This window comes from Lactuca serriola, chromosome 3, assembly GCF_051521515.1.
Source record: "Lactuca serriola cultivar US96UC23 chromosome 3, Lser_US96UC23_V15, whole genome shotgun sequence".
NCBI lineage: Eukaryota > Viridiplantae > Streptophyta > Magnoliopsida > Asterales > Asteraceae > Lactuca > Lactuca serriola.
Genome location: NC_136410.1, coordinates 75,878,949 through 75,885,585, shown reverse-complemented (window position 1 = coordinate 75,885,585; position 6,637 = coordinate 75,878,949). Strand labels below are relative to the sequence as shown.

The 6,637-nt window shown below is 33.7% G+C and overlaps 1 pseudogene; it reads right to left on the bottom strand.

Annotated features, from left to right (window-relative positions):
• Nucleotides 1-2,090: 2,090 nt before the first annotated feature.
• Nucleotides 2,091-3,722, bottom strand: LOC145092665 (serine carboxypeptidase-like 50 pseudogene; annotated as a pseudogene).
• Nucleotides 3,723-6,637: the final 2,915 nt, after the last annotated feature.

Sequence of the window (6,637 nt, the reverse complement as noted above, 5' to 3'; positions counted from 1 at the left end):
GAAAGTAATTAATGCATATTAAATGTTGAAGATGTAATTAATACCTATTATATCTTCAATATGTAATATGCATTAATTACTTTCTTAAAATAACTAAAATGATTGGTCCAGAATCAGTCATACGGGCACACAATAGATAGTGAAAACAAAATAACCTAACCCTATATATATATATATATATATATATATATATATATATATATATATATATATATATAGAGAGAGAGAGAGAGAGAGAGAGAGCTAGGTTCAATTGTAGATTGATATCTACTGTGCGGACATGTGGATAGTGCTATTTTGTGAGAAAGACAAATAAAATATGTTGTTTGATAATGTGAATACGTGTAATCTTACATAACTATTGTTATTATCATACATTCTTACCGATTAAATTGTCTATACGGTTATTATAAACTTTTTTTTTATTATTCTTATTCTATCAGAATGTTGTCAGGATGTTTATTGTGTCGTATTATGTATGAATGAAAATTGGTGAAAAATGATGCGTGAGAACAAAAATGAATAAGAATTAACGAGAATGCATGGAAATGACAATAAGTGTGTGATGTTGAATACATTCACGTTACTAAACAGTTTATTTTTTTTAGTAATTCTCATAGAATAACATTTGTCCACATGTTCGCACAATAGTTGTTCATCCACATTATATATATATATATATATATATATATATATATATATATATGTGTGTGTGTGTGTGTGTGTGTGTGTTTAACTTAATATTAACCGAATGACTTAATGATTAAGACAATAAGCTTGATTTGATATATTGAAACAATAATCTTTTACTTTTTTGCCTTTTTTTTTTTTCTGACAACTCGTATCACATTAAAACGGTGGAGTTGTTTTAAACCGATGAATATTGTGATTGATTTTTCTAAACGTAAGGGTAAGGCCCTGTTTGATATAGCATATGACCAATGTTTTAAAAATCGGTTTTTTAGTTGAACCGGTATGGTGACCGGTTCTCGGTTCAACCGGTTTAACCGGTTCGACCGCCAAGTGAACCGGTTTCTATATTTTTCATGTTTTTTTCTATTTTCCTACACATACATACATATATAAATTATAAATTTGATGTTTACAAGTTCAAACATTAAAAATACACATAAAAATAAGTTGTAAATGAATCAAAATACATTAAAATAACACATAAACATAAGTTTTAGTGTTTTACATCAATCCATACATGCTAAAAAGAAAATAAAATATAATACTGAAACAAAATATAGTTTTAGATGAATACAACCACATCAAAAAACTTATAACATTTTAAATATGTTTTTATTTAGAGAAAACTAAATATATTTGAAAAAAAAAATAGCAAAATTTATTATGTAAATAATTATTTTTCATGTGTTTTTATTTAGATTAACCGGTTCAACCGATTTATTTTGACCGGTTCTAACCGGTTTTTAAAACATTGCATCTGACGTCAGACAAAAGGTGTTTGATACACAAAATTTTGGCATCTGAGAAAGAAGTTGGGAGTTGGCTGAGAAAGAAAACAAGGCTTTCCAATAGTACCCTTGGCTTGGATAAAAATTCGCAACTAATGAAGACTACAAGAATAGAACTTGGGTCTCCCTTGTAGAAGCAATGGTGTTTATCAGCAAGCTGAAGGGTTTTTTGTATTTTGTGTTTAAAATAATATATTTAATGTCTATTATGGTGGAGGTTTTTATATAAATTATTATTATTATTATTATTACTATTATTATTATTATTATTATTATTAATGTCTATTATTATTATTATTATTATTAATGTCTATTATTATTATTATTATTATTATTATTATTATTATTATTATTATTATTATTACTATTGTAATATTGCATAGAAACGTGTATAGCATCAGGGTAAAATGGTCATTTTACACCAGTCAGCACATTCGGTCAGATTTTCAATCAAACAACATGATTTCTTACTCAGACAGACCTTTCTCAGTCAGCACTTTCTCAATCAGCAACTATCAAACGGGGCCTAAGATGATCATATATAGTTTTGTAGTTTTGTTCAGACGTTTTATTTAATCAAATAAAGACACAAACCTTATGTATACGATATTTTATCCGGATAGAAATCATTACCCATTCATTCACTTGAGTAATACACAACTTATTGGAAAAGAAAAACAACCGTAACAGTTCTAAAGATCAAAACATGTGATAGCTAGTAATCAAGCATCATACAAGACTCGCGTCTATAGATCGGAGTCATGAGCGTTATTCCAAAGTTTTCTTTTTACAACAACAATAATAATAACTTTTAATGATCTAGCTATCAACAGAAAGCTTTTGAGCATTATTGATAGCAAAGGAACCTTTACGAAGAACCCAATCCTCAATCATGGCTTGAGAATTCACATTTTGATCAGTTGGCACAAAATGACCAGCACCTAACACCACCACATGACTCAAATTATCCCATTTCTGCACATACCCTGCAACAACACCATTCACTCTCCATACATCTTTTTCTGCATCCAAAAACTTCTCAATCCCTTCCCACTTCATCTTCTTCACCCAAGACTCCACAGACACAACCCCATCTCTCAAATCACACTGCCCTTGATACAACAATAACTTAGTGTTCTTCACAACAAACTCCACCATGTACTTCACACTCTTCATCACATCTTCATGCAACGCTGCTCCAACCACATCACTACACTCCTCAAAAACCATCGATTCATTCACGCCTAATGCCTTTTTAACCTCTGGGTTCTTCAAGAACTCTTCGACCCAATCAGAACGATAAGGACTCTGTCTCCTGAAGTCATACAAAGTAGCTAGACCTGTAATGCTTTCCAGAAATCCCAACACATTGTTTCTTGCACCTGTAGCATCGCTCCAATTACCAGCTTTTGTTAGCTCGATAGCTTTAATTTGCAGTTTCTCCATTTGGGTTTTCTGTTTCTCATTGATCAACCCAAGATTGTAATTGTGGAGAGCGTGAGTGGCGACTTGGGTTTCCGGATGAGTTAATCCATTTCCGATGGCTAATCCGTACAAATTGATCCGTTTAGAAGCGGGTAACAGGGGATTGTTTTTGAGAATGTAATACCCAATTGATGGGACATATTTTCCAGAGTAACTCTCACCTGTAATGTAGATTGGACGAGATTTAAACAACGGGTCTAAAGCGATAAACTTTCTGATGGCGATGAATAGATGTCTTGCTACAGCATGTTGGTCTCTTGGGATTTCTTCGGATGTCGAAGCGATACTAAAACCAGTTCCTATTGGATTATCGAGGAAAAGAAGGCCAAATATTCGGTTCCAAGAACCTGGATTAGGCTCGAGGGAAAGATGTTCGACGTTTTGCTTGACAGAAGCTGTCACCCGCCATGGACCGAGTTCGTAGAAGTTTCCGATCATGGAAGAGCAACCTGGTCCTCCTTGAAGCCAAATGACAAGTGGGGTTTCAGAAAGAGAAGTAGTGCTAGAATTCTGGGCTTCATAGAAGGCATAGAATATGGCGGACCCGGTGGAGGAGTTGACCGGAAGGTAGCCGGATTTTGTGGGGAGAGCTTCTTTGGGGAGTGTTGACGCCGACAAGTGTGGTTGTAGGTGGTGGAAGAGAGTGAGGAAGAGGAGGAGCTTGAGGGGTGTTGACTCCATTGACGAGAGATGAGTGGGCGGTCTTTTGATCGGTTTGTCATTTTGTAAGGCTGATGGTTGCGCAGACGGAGAAAGCAGAATACAAAAAGCTTGCGGTCCTTGGTTTTATATACGTTAAATATCTTTTTTTTTCTTCTTTTTATCCTTCTTTATGAAAAATATGAATATACTTTACTTAATTATAACTTTAATTGTTAGGTTAGAAATGATTTTAGTATTAATTATACAAATATTAACCAAATCGATTCTAGTCCAATAGTATCTAATATTGTCTTCTCTATAGTATTTAATATTGTCTTCTCTTCTTAAGATTGAAAGTTTAAATATGGTTATGGACATAAATGAAATTCATAATTATTTGTCATTCAAAAGAAATTATAAAAATATTAAAATTAAGCATATACTCATAAATGGGCATTTTATTGTATAATCATTGTATTTGTATTTATTATGTTTAATGGGAAAATATCCATAAAGAGAATTTGATTATTAGAGAAGCTCCTTTAAACCCTAGTCATGGCGGACAATGAGGAATCTTCTTCTTTAGAAAACCCATGTGGCCTTACTAACATAAATGCCTACGCCCTCTTATTTTGACAATGATCACCTAAATTATGATGCTTGGTATGTGATGTTCTATACCAACTCTACTAGATTTTTGTGATTAATAACATCAATACCTTATGTGATGCCCCTAACATGAATTGTGATGAACCCGAATGAAAGAAAACCGACTCTTAAAGCTTTGGATCTATAGGACGTTTCCCAAACCTTACTCCAAATAATTTTCAAACGAAATGCGGCCAGTCAAGTACGGATAAATCTGATTATTCTGTGAAGATAAAAACACGAAGATCGTTCAACCCGACAATGAACTCCACAACATTAGCATTGGAAATTTCACTATTAGTGCATATTGTACATTTATTAAAATTGACAAGGACCTACTTGATAACATTGATGTCATAATACCCGAGATATACAATGTTACAAATATGATGAAAGAGTTATCCTCCAAATATATGTACCGTGCAACACTTATTCGACATTGAACCTCTCTTCCAAATTTTTATAAGCACGTTTCAAGCTTCTTCTTGAGAAACAAGAAATGAGTCAAGTGTTAGGGCATGATTTCCACATGCAATGATGAGGCTAAATATCCACGCAACACCAATGTTGCAGCTGAGAGATGTTGGTTGCTCCAACTCTACACTTCGCCCACCAAAGAAACCACTTTTTATCGTGACAATGTCAATGTAGTTTACATGTCTGAAGCCTGGTCCTACATCATCGAACCCGACATGTTAAGATTGATAAACACTTCACATGAGGTCAAGTCGCTTTAGGAGGGTAAGAGTTCTACATGTTCCATCTATGTCTTAGTATTTCGATATCTTCACCAAAGGGCTTTTATAGCCTTTATTTCTTGAGTTTTGGTCCGGTTCGAACATGATAACCATACCTCTGATACTTGTATAGGCTCATGTATATGTCACCTTTTATTATACAGCCCATCATTGTATGTATATTTATTCTATTTGATGAAAAGATATCTATTACTGAAAATTCAGTAATCAATAGTTACCAAAGGGCTTCTAGCCCAGCGGTATTCGGTGTTGCCCTCCCTCCTTGAGGTTGAGGGTTTAAGTCCCGTCGTGGACATAGGTGGATTTAAGGTGTAGTTTAGGAGTAGATTACATTTCATGTTTCAAAAAAATCAAAAGAAGTAATAAACATATGGAGATCTTGTGCATAAAATAAAAAACACCATTCTCAGGCTTACACATAACAAATAGTTGGTCACACAGAGTTCATCCCAATAAAAAAACTTAATCAAAGGATCCAAGCTTAGTCCTTACATTATAGGTCTGATCAAAGAAATAATTTTTCATGAGATTCAAGGAGAGGTTCTATGGTGTATTTTCTTGCTAATGACATTATGGGTTATAGATACTAGCTTAGATACATGAAAGGTATCGTTGGAAGAAAATGGTATATGGATTACCATAATTAAGACACAATATATGGTGCAATTTTAAAAGGAACATGCATATGGTGAAAGAGTAGAACTTTGTATTGGTAATCAAGTTTGACAACCAAAAGAGAGTTTCAAGTATTTGGGCTTATGATCCATAAGTAAAGTGGTGAAAATAATGACTTCACCCGCATCAAGGGTGAGATGGGATGAGTTTCATGTCACAAAAAGGGCTGTCTAGAAAAAATTCTACAAGGCGGCGGTAAAGTAAGTTTTTTGTATGGGTATGAATGTTCGTTGATAAAGAAAGAGAGCGAGAAGAAAGTAGAGGTTGCTTAAATAAGGTTTTTGTAATGATATTACAGTGGAAACCATGTTGGATATTATCTCATATATGATAAGTAAAACTACTCAGGAGAGTAAGGAAGATTACAGTGGTTCATAGATGTCCTCGAGAGACAACCAATGGTTGTAGTTAGGATAATTGAAACAATCATAGTCGAATATGTGAAAATGAGAGGATGTCAGTATGGGAAGTAGGAAAAAATTGTCTAACAAAAATGAAAAGTAGATACTTATAAGGAGGAGAAGATAAACATCATTCCCTAACCTTAGGAGATCATAAAAGATTAGGAAAATATCCCCAATCAATTATCTAAACCGTAACTTAGAATAAAAATTTGTTGATAATAAATATACCATAAAACGTGTTTTGAGGCCCTAAACGATCATGAATTGCCGAAAAACACCACACATCATGGAAAAGCAATAAATTCTCTTAATTGGCCCAAATTAGATGTCGTGTGCGAATTTTTTCCAATTCCGAACTATTGGATCACTACGACAGATTTGCCGTTGAGGTCATCATACTTCTATTCCCACTAGTGTTGACATCATCAAATCACGCATCAACACTTGTACCACCTGCATCACAAAAGATATGTGAGGTCTTACGAACTATTATGGATCCTAAATATGGTAATTGAAACATCCCAAAAATACAAGCCAAAAATTT